General features: G+C 41.8%; 1 protein-coding gene across 1 annotated transcript in view; it reads left to right on the top strand.

Annotated features, from left to right (window-relative positions):
- The window catches only part of GPM6A (glycoprotein M6A), a 259,067-nt gene that overhangs the window by 782 nt on the left and 243,831 nt on the right, over positions 1 to 14,454 (top strand). The gene's annotated exons all lie outside the window — the stretch shown is intronic.

Below are 14,454 nucleotides of genomic sequence, written 5' to 3'. Positions count from 1 at the left end.
CTGCCTCGGGGTGAGACGGGCCAGTGGGAGGTGGGTGCGACCCGGTCCGTGTCCCAGGGTGCTGGGGTGCGCGCGCGCCGCTCCGCTCAAGTTTCTAGACCGAGTGCCCCCCCGCCCCCGCTTCCGCTTTGGAGTTTAGGGGCGGCACTTGGGTGCGAGTGGCTGGGGTCGGGGAACTCGGGTGCGGGGACCGGTGCCCGAGGAGGTGGCGTCCCGGGAGAAGAGCTCGGAGCCGCGCGCAGGGGGCGAGGGCTGGAACCATGCATCCCGCAGGCGCGGTCGGAGGAGCCGCCGGCGCGGCCGCTTTTCGTGCTGATTAGGGATCGGCGGGCAGCCCGGACTGACCCTTCAGTGCCAGTGTTCTCGTTTCTTTTCGGCCAAGTCCATTATGCCCCTCCCCCGGCCTCTCCCTTGTCCTTTGTTGTGAGGGATTTCTTCCAGAGTGAAGGAGGCCTTGGGGATTGACGTGCTCGGGTGGAAATTCCTAAGTTCCCACAGGCTCGAGGGGTAGGGGGTGCTCTGACTGCTAATCGGTGGAGTTTATAGACGCTGGCCAGCTTGGAAGAAAGGAGGACAGAGAAAGCTGAGGACATTTTTGCCTATGAATGTTAATTGTGGTCAAGACATTCATAGTCTGTTGCATGACTTTGGAAAAGTTTTAAAAAGTCCTATTTTTAAGGGCCTGTGAATAAACTCGTCTTGCGAATGATCTGCAGCATGAGCTGTCTTTAAAAAGTTTTCTGAAACAGAAGGAAAATGTTCCGTTTAAAAGGGAAAGATAAAACACTTTTTTTCCCAAGCATGGCAGAATGAGTTTCAGGCTCTTTCTTTTGTTGTACATGGTCATATAAACTCCTGTTAGAATAACACATAGAGGGGAAAAGCTCTCATAAATGGAAAAACCAACATAATTGACTTTCAGTGAAGTAATCTGTTCACTTCACTGAAAGCATTTAAAGATGCTATTTTGTATACTGCCTAAAGTCTCCAGGAAGAGTGACCTTAAGCTTGAGTGGACTATCTATCCAAGGGTAAGGTGCACATACTTTTGAAGTTAATTATTTCCCCAGCTTGCATTTCCAAACTATAATGAAGACGGTAGGTCTTGGCTTTTACCTCAACAAATTAGACAGGATCTCAGGTTACAGGCGGAGAAGGCAATGGCATCCCACTCCAGTACTCTTGCCTAGAAAATCCTATGGACAGAGGAGCCTGGTAGGCTGCAGTCCATGGGGTCAATAAGAGTCTGATACAACTGGGCGACTTCACTTTCACTTTTCACTTTCATGCATTGGAGAAGGAAATGGCAACCCACTCCAGTGTTCTTGCCTGGAGAGTCCCAAAGACGGGGGAGCCTGGTGGGCTGCCGTCTATGGGGTCGCACAGAGTTGGACACGACTGAAGTGACTTAGCAGCAGCAGCAGGTTACAGGAGAGTGTTCTGGAGAGGAGGTGGGGTTAGCCCCTGAACCCCTCTGATCAGACTGAGTTTGGTCTCTGACTCTTAGAACTTCTCTATCCTACCTGTAAACTGACAGCTGAAATTTGTCTGTTCCTTTCTGTGCCATAAATGGACTGCATTTTCTTATTGTGACTGAGGTCACTAAAAGCTCATGGAGCTGTCAGATGGCTAGTAGGAGAGAGTGGGTTGAGGAAGCCGGTGAGAACCCAGCGGGCCGGGTGGTAGAGGAAAGGACAAATGGGTGGTCTGGGAGTGAGGGTCTGAGGCCAGAGATCAGGACAGAGACCCAGACACGCAGTCCACACATAGCAAGAGCCCTGGAAGGAGGGGCGGGCAGCATGAGAGAAGGAAGGAAGGAAGGAAATCTGTGCAGAAATGAGAGAGAAAACACTTGGTCACTTAAGGTCATCTTTCTCCTCATCTTTTAATTCACTTGTGAAAAGCACAGAACTTCATTACTTAGCACTTCTTTTATTTAGAAGTAGTAGGGGGGTGAGGATTTAGCATTGGAGTCCAAATTGCTAGGATAAGGGGGAAAGCAGTGTAGCTGAATGCCTGACTGTGCCAGCAGGGTAAGTCCATCTTTTACTGGTGTCATGACAACTGAAATATATCATTTCAAGAGAGGAAGACGGTGCTGTGGGGATGAATATAGCCATCAATTCTTGCTTGACTCAGAAGAAGAAACCCATGCTCTAGCATCATGGAAGAATGAGAGTAATTGGTTAATCAAAATATTCTGAATAATTGATAGTTATCATATTTATAATGCACAAGGCTGTTTCTCAAAAAAACCCCACATTATTTGCTAAGCAGGCAAATTGAGATTTGGTATCCCTTGCTTTCTCCTTTTATTTTATTTTCTCAGTGATGCCTTCAGCTTTTCAAGGTATGCAGTGGGCTTCCTCTCTGCCCCCAAGTTTTGCTCTGCACAAAAGATATGATGAAATATTTCATACTGAAAAAGTATGGGACTAACTCATCGCTAAGAATATTTATTTTTTAGCTGCAAGGTTCGCTTGAACCTGCACAGTCACTAATTATGAAATTGCAGGCTCCGGTGTGAGACAGGTGGGGGAATATTTTAAATTTCTCCTGTCACCACATCACTCAGTGTTCTTTGTTGTATTTAAAAAGTGACGTTGAACATTATACAGGAGATATTATGGGAAGTTTCATGGAGGGAGTGGCTCTGAACCTGGTGGTGCTTGAAGGGATGTGAAGGATTTGGGAAGGAGACAGGTATTCCACATAGAGTAATGGATCCCTGAGCAGAGCTGAAAGAATTTCAGGGAGCAATAAGACACGACTGACAGAATGGATTGGCAGGATGAGACTTGATTTTGGATAGCCTTCAAAAGCAACCTGAGGAATTGAGAATGTATATAATAGGAAAGAGGAAATCATGGAATATTCTTGAGTAGAGAGGAATTGTAGTGAAATGAGTGTTTGAGGAAGACAAATTGAGCAGTGTTGCTTAAGATAAGGGGTAAATTAGGGCAGAACCGGTTGTCACAGTAATCCTGAAGTGTTATGGTCCACGTCTGGTTCAGTTGCGGCGAAATAGTAGCACTAGTAGAAATGGAGAAAGAAAGATGGATGGATGATATTTCTAATGAAAAGTCTAAAATTAGGAAATTAATTGATAAAGAGGAGGTTGAATAAGAAGCATTTTCTGGAGATTTGAAACCTTGAGGATTGGGGATATAGTAGATCCCTTGATAGAGTTTTTAAAGAATAAAACAGATGGTTTATTTTCCAGATGCTTTGGACAGAAGATAAATTTCATTTTTGAGATGTTAATTAAATGGTGATGGCTAAACATGTTAACACATATGTTAGTAAATTGGAAACATATAGTGAGAAATTAATCAGAGCACAAGAATAAGAAGGAAAATAAAGGTTAGAAGGTCACCAACCTTTGGTGAGCAGTAAATCCATGTAATAAATTACCTGTTTGGAGGTGAACAGGTATGTGGAGGGCTGGTTGAGGGAAAGGGAAGGAGGATAAACATTATCTGCAGGAAGAGAAATATCAACCACATAACATGTATCAGTGCCCTGAAATTAGAACAGTGAAGTGTGACATCTTTAACATTCAGTGTTAGATCTAGGAGTCCACAAATTTTGACAAGAGGAGAACATCAGACAGAAATATTTTGATGTCATTCAGTTTCAGTAAAAAGGATCTTGGTTAAGGATCTGAAAATTATTTGCAAATTTAAGCCAAGAATAATGACATGTGGTATCATCTCAAATTCATACTTTTTTTTCTTCAGAGAAGTATGACCCCCTAGAGGTAGTTATGAACAAGGTACAGAGAGGCAGGATTTGAAGTCGGAGAAGCAAATGATCATCTTTAGGTGGATTATGCAGACGTGAGGGATCCTGTTTTCTCTTTTGTTTGATGAAGGGTCATTCATGATTCTATACATTTGTGTAGCTCAGATCTTGATTTAGTAATAATTAATAAAAACATGTAAAAAGATAAGCTTGAGCTATTTCCATGAAACAAACCAAGAATATTTTAAAGGTGCTAAACTACTAGTTGAAACTTTTTAAGGGTCAATTGGCCTCTAGTATATTACATGGTTTGCTGTGCTAAGTCGCTTCAGTCATGTCCAGCTCTTTGCGACCCTATGGACTGTAGCCCACCAGAGGAGCCCAGAGGACTGTAGGCTCCTCTGTCCATGGGATTTCCCAGGCAGGAATTCTGGAGTGGGTTGCCCTGCCCTCCTCCAGGGGATCTTCCCAACCCAGGGATTGAACCTGTGACTCTTATGTCTCCTGCATTGACAGGTGGGTTCTTTGCCATTAGTGCCACCTGGGACTCCAATACTTTGGCCATCTGATGCGAAGAACTGACTCAGTGGAAAAGACCCTGATGCTGGGAAAGATTGAAGGTGGGAGGAGAAGGGGACGACAGAGGATGAGATGGTTGGATGGCATCACTGACTCAGTGGACATGGGTTTGAATAAACTCTGGACAGGGAGGCCTGGTGTGCTACAGTCCATAGGGTCACAAAGAGTTGGACACAACTGAGAGACTGAACTGAACCATCTGGGAAGCCCTCTAGTATGTTATATGCTCTAGAAAATTATAAAAGTTTGATCCTGAGCAGAGAAAGATTGATATTTTGGTTATCTTTGCTGCATACCATGTATCCTTATAACTAGTGAATTAAAACAATTAGTTATTATCCCTTATGGTTCTGTGGACTTTACTGCTGAGCAGTTCTTATTTGAGGTCTCCTGCCTTGCAGTTCAGTATATGCTGAGGGTCAGGCATCTGAAGACTTGGGCTGGTCGCTTAAAGTGGCTCCCACCTGTAGCTGACGGTGGATGCTGGCTACTGGTTGGGAGTTCAGGTGGGGCTGCCTGCAAGTGGCTTGGACTTTTTGCAGCATGGTGGCTGGGTTCCAAGTGGGTACATCCCTAGAAAAGTGTTCTAGGAAAAAACCCAGGCAGAAGCTGCAAGACCTCTTATAAGCTAGAACATCGTAGGTTCCATAGCGCCACTTCTGCTGCATGCTAATGCTCACAGAAATCATTGGGGATAGTCAGAGTCAAGGGAGGAGCATGCCTATTCAAGGAGAGAAGGAACTGAGGGAGCCAGCTGCTTGAGCTCATTCCTAAAAGAGATGCCTGGTAAACGTGTTTCACAATAGAGAGATCATCAGGTTGACCTCTGAAAATTTGATGTTTTATTAAAAAATTTTTTTAATTGGAGGATAATTACTTTACAATATTATGTTGATTTCTGCCATGTATCATCATGAATCGGCGATAGGTGTACATATACCTCCTCCCTCTTGAATTTCCCTCCCACTTCCCACCCCATCAGACTGTCACAGAGCACCAGGTTTGAGTTCCCTGTGTCATACAGCAAATGTCTGAAACACATATGATAAAGGATCGATACTTCCGTGAGAACTGTAAAGACGTCCAGATAGTCACACTAGTTTCACAGGAAAACATTTGAATGTGGAAATTCATGCCTGGGTGGAAGTGTGTTAGTGAAGTGCTGGAGTAAGCTCTGCACAGAATAATTTCAAATATAATCAGCTGGTATTTCTTTATTTTAATTTCAATTTGAAGTTTCTAAGGCTATTGTAAATTACTGTTTATTTTACTTAAGTTTGAGTTTGTCATAAATTGAAATGTATAAATCCTTTATTCAATATCTTCTTGTCACACTAAACTAAATGTTTTGTAGTGAACAGTTCAGAAGATTGCTTTATTTTTCAAGAATGTGTTGACTGTATGAAATACGCAGTTGGTATGGTGCAACTAAAAATAAGTGTAGTCTTAACTATCACTTTTTTTGAAAGATACGTTTCTAAATTAAATATGTAACTTTCAGTTTATTAAAACTTTAAGTGTAAGTCTCATTTTACTATTTTTAATTGGAAAGAGAGCTGACATTTATGGTTACAAAAATATAGGTCTTTCTCCTTAGATGATTGAAAAACAAAGAAAAAATAGGGTAAAGGAGATGGGTTTAAAGTCAAGGACAGAATTAGTTCCAACCTAGAAACTTAGAGGCCTTAAAAAAGAATTAGATTCTGATGGTTGCAACCTGACTGATTTGAGGTCATTCTATTTTCGACTGTTTGACAAGAGGTGAGGGAATGAGGATAGATAATCCGAAGCCACATACTCTGTGCCCAGGACTCATGACATGGCAGACAGACAGAACTACATCCCAACAGGAGATAAAGGCCTGACCTATATAACCGATAGGACTGGAAGAGTGCCTGAGGAGTTCAGAAGGTAAGATGACATGGAATTAAATTCTTCTTTACTTTGTTAAGACAACCTAAAGTCAGAATAGTCACTCATTACTTTCTCTACAATATTTGAGATAACCCAACTATATAATGGAGAAGGCAATGGCACCCCACTGCAGTACTCTTGCCTGGAAAATCCCATGGAAGGAGGACCCTGGTGGGCTGCAGTCCATGGGGTCGCTAAGAGTCGGACACGACTGAGCGACTTCAATTTCACTTTTCACTTTCATGCATTGGGGAAGGAAATGGCAACCCACTCCAGTGTTCTTGCCTGGAGAATCCCAGGGACGGCAGAGCCTGGTGGGCTGCCGTCTCTGGGGTCGCGCAGAGTCGGACACGACTGAAGCGACTTAGCAGCAGCAGCAGCAGCAAACTATGTAATGATAGCAAAATCACTATCTCTGGCTGTTTCTGTAAGACATCTTGTTCTAGAGCCTCTAAGGCTATTGTCTGAATAGAATAACTTGGAGAATATGCTAAGTACCGGTTTGTGGGTCCCACTGCCAAGATTTGAGATCAGAAAGTTTGAGCTTGAGAGGTGGACCTGCAGTTCTCACATGAGGTTCAACCAGCGTTGAGGATGAAGCCTGGGACATGCCTGGAGAACTAGCTCTTCCAGAAGCTTCCATCCCCCATCAAGCTAGCTGAGCCCCGTGCTGCTGCCTCTCCTCACCTGGGCCTTGCTGAGACTTAGCCTAAGTCTCTGTTGAGCTCCTCTGCCATCTTACCAGTCACGTCTTAGCCTGTTGATGGACGGTGCTCTCCAGTTTACAGTAACTCTCCCACAGAAAATTACTGATGATTTCCTGTCTCGGGGTTTCAAGCGTTACATATGTGCCCATAAATCTGGCTCTGTGTGCTCAAGGGTCAGCTCTGTCCACCCAGCCGCCCCTTGCAGGCTTCAGTCTCAATGCCTGCAAAATGGAATTCCTCCTTCCTGAGTCTGACTGGTTCCCTCCTCTCTTCCTTTGCCCTCTTCCTTCTCTTTGTTTTTCTTGATGACTCCAGTATGCCTGGCCTTGTTGAGCGGATGTCATCACACATCTGAATGCCCACACTGTCTTATCCTATGTCCTTACCCGCTCCAGCCTGGATGTTGGTGGTTTTCCCATTGCCAGTCACCTCGCCTCCTTGGTCTCCTCCCAAATCACCCCACGTGATGATCCAAACAACCCATGCCAGCACAGTTCTTCTTGCCCCACTGGTCCTCTCCAGCTTCACCTCCCTCTATCATCTATCATGCATTGTATCCTTAACCATCTTATGGAAAAACTTGAATGCACTGTTTGGCCAATCTAATGATACACAGTAACATATTTATTTTAATGGACATTTTCTGTTATTGAGATAAGTCAGCTGTCTGCTTCAGTCTAAATTTGAAGCACAAATAACGAACGTTGGATAGTAAGGGGATTTTCTGCAGTCCTGCTTCAGGTTTTCTATGAAACAGTACAAAAAGAACAAAAATTCATAATGAGATGCTACATATATGTGTGACAAAGATCCATTATTATCACAGTTTGATAGATTCTTTCCTTCCTAAAGAAAAATTTACAAAGAATAATATAATTTTGTTTGTTAATTATAGATGAGAAATTAAACTCAGGGCGAGAAGTCTGTAAAGAAGAAAAATCCAGAGCAACTATTAACATAAGTGCACAATTTTTAAATAATTGGTTCCTTAGGTATAAATGAAGTAGAGATCACTACTTAGTGTTATTATTTAGTTTCAACCATTTCTCAGCATTACCTTAATAAAATCCCTTTTATATAACATGATACCTACATCCTGTTTAACTGGGAGGTAGGTAAAGTGATAACTAAACTCAAAGGAGGTAAAACAATTTAAAAATACCAATGAAAATCAGAAGATTGCTTTTTGGCAGGAAAGCTATGACAAACCTAGACAGTGTATTAAAAAGCAAAGACATCACTTTGCTGACAAAGCTCTGTATAGTCTAGGCTATGGTCTTTCTCAAAGTCATGTACGGATGTGAGAGCTGGACCATAAAGAAGGCTGAGTGACAAAGAGTTGATGCTTTTGAACTGTGGTGCTAGAGAGTCCCTTGGACTGCAAGGAGATCAAACCAGTCCCTCTTAAAGGAAATCTACCCTGAATGTTCATTAGAAAGACTGATGCTGAAGCTGAAGCTCCAATACCTTGGCCATCTGATGCAAAGAGCTGACTCTTTGGAAAAGACCCTGATGCTGGGAAAGATTGAGGGCAGGAGGAGAAGGAGGTGACAGAGGATGAGATGGTTGGATGGCATCACCGATTCAATGGACATGAACTTGGGCAAACTCTGGGAGATGGTGAGGTACAGGGAAGCCTGGAGTGCTGCAGTCCGTGGAGTTGGAAAGAGTTGGACATGATTTGGCGACTGAACGACAACAACAGCCTCATCGCCTCATATTAAAATCATCATTATCACAGAATCATTGTACTTAAGGCCACCATAGTACCATTTTAACCATTTTAACACTTCCATAGTAAAATAATGCTCTATATTATATACTTGAAGTTATTAGAGAGTAGACCTTAAGCTTGTCACCATGGAAAAAGAGGTAACTTTGTGAGGCGATGGATGTGTTAATTAACTTAATCATGGTCATCATTCACAATGTTTATCTATATCACCATGTTAAATACACACACACACATATATATACACAAGTTTGTTTGTCAATTATACCTCATCAAAGCTGAAAAAATTTAAGAAGGTAAAAAAAACTAAGAAGAGTACTCCTTTCAAAACAAGCAGCCTCTTAAGTGTGTTTTAATATTGATTGGACCAAGCATGCTCACCTTTCTACATATCATGACAGCGAAAGATGCATGAAGCCCAGATTCTCATTTCTGCTTCAAAAGTACTTGTATATCAATTGGGAGATACAAAAGTCACACGCGTAGAAAACCATCTGAGAATTTGAGAAAATTAGATAATGGAGATCTAGACTAATGTAATGATTGCTAAAGCCGTCGGTCCAGAATGGGAGAGACCCATGGAGGCTGCATTCATCCCGGGAGGTTTTCTGAATGCGGACCGTGAAGGGAATCTGGGCGTGTGTGATTGTGTCAGAACGAGGGGTGGAGGTGTGGCCAGAACCAAGGAGGTGGGCTGAGCGTGCTCGGGGCCCACCCGAGTCTGCTTCCCCGCTCCAGCTCTCTGTTATGAATTTTTCCACCTCCCCCCATGACCTCTGGACTGGGACATGGGGTGCTACCCTCATGGAAGTCTGCCTCTTTGAAGTTCAGGCTATTTGTCTGCTTCGCTTTCTGACTGACCGCTGCAGCTGCCTGACTTCCTGCCACTCCTGTTCCTTTGTAGAACACGTCGTCAGCTCTTCTGTGATGTCCCCCCAGATCTCATGAGTGTTTTTGACCCTTTCGGGATTAGTCATTTCCGCCCTCCCCACCCTCCCTTGACGCGGGTTCTCATAACTCACCCCTGGATTTTGTTGTTAAGTGGGATTTGCTGAGCATCTAAATTAAAACCAGTCTTGCTATAGCATCAGTAACAATGCACAGCTGCCATTGTGTGATTGCCATTGTGCCCCTGAGGGCTTCCGATCATGTAGAACACCTGAGAATGGTGCCCAGCAGTGGGCAAAGCAGGGTCTGCTGGTCACAGCATCTTACCCTCTGCCTCTCACTCTGGTACTCTACCTCTAAACCCACTCATTGTCCTCTGAGCCCTGGCTACCTCATTTGATTTCCCTCTGCGCTAGCCCATCATTGTTGTTGAGTCGCTAAGTTGTGTCTGACTCTGTGACCTCATGGACTATAGCACACCAGGCTCCTCTGTCCTCCACTATCTCCAGGAGTTTGCTCAAATTTATGTCCATCGAGTCAGTGGTGTTATCTAACCATCTCATCCTCTGCTGCCCCTTTCTCCTTTTGCCTTTAGTCTTTCCCAAGCGTCAGTGTCTTTTCCAGGGAGTTAATTCTTCGCATCAGGTGCCCAAAGTATTGGAGCTTCAGCTTTAACATAAGCATCATTAGTCCCCTTCCATTCAGTCATGGCCCAGAGCCCCAAGCACCCTTTTGCAAATGTTCTTTTGTCCAAGAACCTGGATCACTGCAGCACAGGCAGAAGTCTTCATATAAGGATTGAGAAAATGGTTCTAACGCAAGAGCGTGCCAACTATAGCCGTTCAGCCAGGGAGTGATAGGGAAATTATCAGATTTAGTTACAGATGTAGCAGAAAGGAAGGAATCAGAAGAGATAATGAGAAGAGAAACTTTCTGTTAGAATACCAACCGGAAGGTAGTCTTCTGATGAGAGAGAGAACGAAGCCATCAAGAACAAACAATAACAAACTGAAAATATTCTCAATTCAGACAATTGCTAATGAACGAAACTGCATATATCCCACATCAATAAGTATGAGGATGATCTGGTATGACTTAGGTCAACCCAAGGGATTCAGGATTGCTGTGCGGATCTACCTGTCCAGAGAAATGCTACCTGTTAGTTCCTGCTACCCAGGTGGTCCTCCCTAGAAACTGTGCAAGATGGCAAACTTTCCGGATGAAAGAGTGTTTTACTAAGAGTGTGCAGTTGGCGTCCCTCCCAAAAAACAGAACCATAAAACAAGCTCTTAAGATCCAATTTCCCATTGAATGTGTGATATAATCAGACATTTATAAAAATTTGACTCAGAGATGTTAGGACATCCACTTAATTATGAATGAAATAATTCAATGTATTTATTTACAGATTATAACTTAGTGGACAATTATACTATTCAAATTCAGTTGAAAATTAAAAATTTGAAACTTTTGATATCAAAGAATGTGATATAGTTAAGTAATGAGAGGATTTAGTAGTTATTTAAACCCTTAATTATTTAGCATTATGCAATATTGTCTCCTTTTTTCATATCTTTATACTTATTGTGCATGATATGAGATGAAGGGCAGAGAAGAAAGATCCTTTTTCTTAACACCTTAAGTTTCACGTTCTGATCTGCAGGTCGCCCTAATTCTGGGCCTTTTTTCTGTTTCCTTTCTTTTTTTTTGCCACTCTGTTTTTTCCTTTTTTTTTGCTTTACTTTGGTTTTTAAAGTTCAAAATGGTGAATCTTTTTTATTATTTTAAAACGTTATTTATTTTATTTTTAATTTTTGTTGATGTATTGTTGCTTTACAATGTTGTGTTAGTTTCTACTGTACAGCAAAGTGAATCAGCCACAGATGTACATATATCCCCTCCCTTTGAATCTTTGAAGAAGACTATATCCTTGGGGTTGAAAGACTCATTCAGTTCTCTCCCATCTTCTGTGTAAGGGACTGACCCAAAGCAACATAGTTAAAATGAAACACTATATAATTAAAGAGTTCTGGATAGGCGAATTTCCAAAGACTAATTGGGTATCTGTACGGATGTCTTTTCATTTTCCACTGTGGCTTTCTCCATATGTGGGGCTCCACGCGGGCGAAGCTCTGGGTGCAGGTGTGTTCAGGCAGTGTGTCTCTCCCTCTGACTGCTCAGAAGCACCAGCAGACTTGACCCTGATCCTTCAGTTCCTGCGCCGACGGCAGAATCGAGGTGCAAGTATCTGTCTGCTCTCAGGTCCAGCCGGTCCTTCTGTTTTCTTGGTCACTGGCTTGCTTCTTCCGTCCCAGTGGCTGTAGCTCACTGTTTGTTTACTGGGTGTTCAGTATGAGAAAACATCTCGTCTTTGATCATTGACAACAGATTAGAGCAGTGAGCATGCCCATCACGGCACATTGGGTTTAATCTTTGGCTGTTAGGCTCTTGGCTAGTCTGCTGCACTTTACTGTCTTGAAAGTTTGAGAAATCTGAATGCTTTGTTGGTTGTTGTTTTCCTATTCTTATTAACACTTGCCAAAGCTTTTGTCATGCAGCTTTAGAACCATGACAGCTTCTAGGTCAAATTTCAGTTTTGATCCCTGCATCTTTAGAAGTAGAACTAAGAACTAAAATAGCCATTTCCTCCCAGTGATTGCCATGGGTGCTGATTAAGCTGCATGCTGGTGGTAGGAGTCATAGCAACAAGTCCTGCTTACTATCTTTTAAGAATCTCAATTAAGTTTCTTTAGTCTTTGAATATCTAACTACAGAAAAGTTTAATTTCCTAGGGAAAATAAATATATTCTTTTCTTGGAGAACAACACCATAGAGTTAATTAAGCATTCCTTTCCAAGGTTTATTTGGATACTAAGCTTAAAATTATTTGCACTCCTTTTTTTCCCCATTTTTTTTCTTCCAGCTTTCATAATTAGGCTTTCAGTGGACTTAATCTTTTAATTTTAAAATGATTAAGTGCCAAGTTGTTGGGTACCATTGCTTGGGTTACAAAGATAAACATATCCAGCAATAACAAGAAGTTCATTGAACTTGCTACAATGACAGCAAATACTCGGGTTTTATTTTCAACAAAGACTCAGGACATTTTGCACTTGACCGTGCTATCTTGAGAAGAGCTATAATTATTTTATTTTTCTGGGGAAAGGTAGATTTGGTGAGTAATTAATTTTTGGTATTAAATTCTACTATGACATAAAATATGAATAGATAATTTTTTTCTTTTTTCACAAGTCATATATATTTGTAATTTCTCCTGACATAAGGACTCTTTTAGAGGCATATAAAGTTTAAACTTCTCCCAAATGGGTTAACGGTGAGGAAAAAAGTTTATGTTATTTTACTTTTGAAATCAACTTAAATAGAATTTTTTATTCTCCAATTCATTAATTTCTAAGTGAATCTGAATAAATAAACTTTCATGGCAAATTCATGGCACTATTTTGCATTTTTTGATTTAGAGAAGTCTGTTTTTAGTTCCTGGAGTCACTGCTTTGGAAAGGTGATCTGAACTCCCTGAGCTTCAGTTAGTTATTTTATTTGTTATTTGTACACACAATAATAATACCCTGGACTACCTGAAGTTCAGAAGAATAAATGACACAATCTATTAAAAATCTATTAAAATAAAGGGCTTCCCTAGTGGCTCAGTGGTAAAGAATCTGCCTGCTAATGCAGGGGACACGGGTTTGATCCCTGGTCAGGAAGATCCCCTGGAGAAGGAAATGGCAACTCACTCCAGTATTCTTGATTGGGAAATCCAGGGACAGAGGAACCTGGCAGGCTACAGTCCATGGGGTCACAAAAGAGTCAGACAGGACTGAGTGACTCAACAACAACAACAACATATTAAAATAATTTAACAATGTCAGACTAAGAGATAATACTCAATACATATAAACATATGTGAGTGTGTACATACACACATATAAACCAAACTGTAAAAGTAAGTTTGTCTTACTAAGTCTTCAGTCGTAATTTTTTTAAGTCTATCATACAGGAAACTGTGGATGAAAGAAAGTGAAAGTCCAAGTTGCTCAGTCATGTCCGACTCTTTGCGACGCCATGGACTGAATTCTCCAGGCCAGAATACTGTAGTGGGTAGCCTGTCCCTTCCCCATCGGATCTTCCCAACGCAGGAATCGAACCGGAGTCTCCTGCATTGCAGGAGAATTATTTACCAACTGACCTATCAGGGAAGCCCTTGGTGCTTATTTTTCAAAACCAACGCACAGTGTAGTCATGTGTTTTCTTAGGGATAAACTGATTAGCTATGGCTTTTATGGCTAGGACATAGTATTAGGAATAAGCTAGAGTAAAGATTAAGGCATTGCTCAAAAGATGTCTAGGGATGATCTTAAAAATCAGAACATATGAAGTCCATCTGTATAGAATGCATTCATCAAGCAAATTTTAGACCCCTCATTCCAAGATATTATTAAAGAGCAATAAGGCTTTTAATGTTTATTTTAAATTCAAAGCATTGCAGTAAGTTGCTTATTTTATTTAATAACATTTAGCACTCTCAAGAGAGAATACTAAATAAAATACTATAAACACTTGGTTTTATGTGGTTATTTTTTATTATGTAGGAATATTGAAGATACGAAAATTTTCTCAATTCATGGTTGAACTTTCCATTATTAGCACATTCTGATTATTATAATACAGTTCAGTTCAGTCGTGTCTGACTCTTTGTGACCCCATGAATTGCAGCATGCCAGGCCTCCCTGTCCATCACCAACTCCCGGAGTTCACTGAGACTCATGTCCATCGAGTCATTGATGCCATCCAGCCATCTCATCCTCTGTCGTCCCCTTCTCCTCCTGCCCCCAATCCTTCCCAGCATCAGAGTCTTTTCCAATGAATCAA

Source organism: Bison bison, unplaced genomic scaffold (assembly GCF_000754665.1).
Source record: "Bison bison bison isolate TAMUID 2011002044 unplaced genomic scaffold, Bison_UMD1.0 scf7180017864514, whole genome shotgun sequence".
Classification (NCBI taxonomy): Eukaryota; Metazoa; Chordata; class Mammalia; order Artiodactyla; family Bovidae; genus Bison; species Bison bison.
Note: the sequence above shows the minus strand (reverse complement) of the source record. Positions and strands in the feature narration are given on the sequence as shown.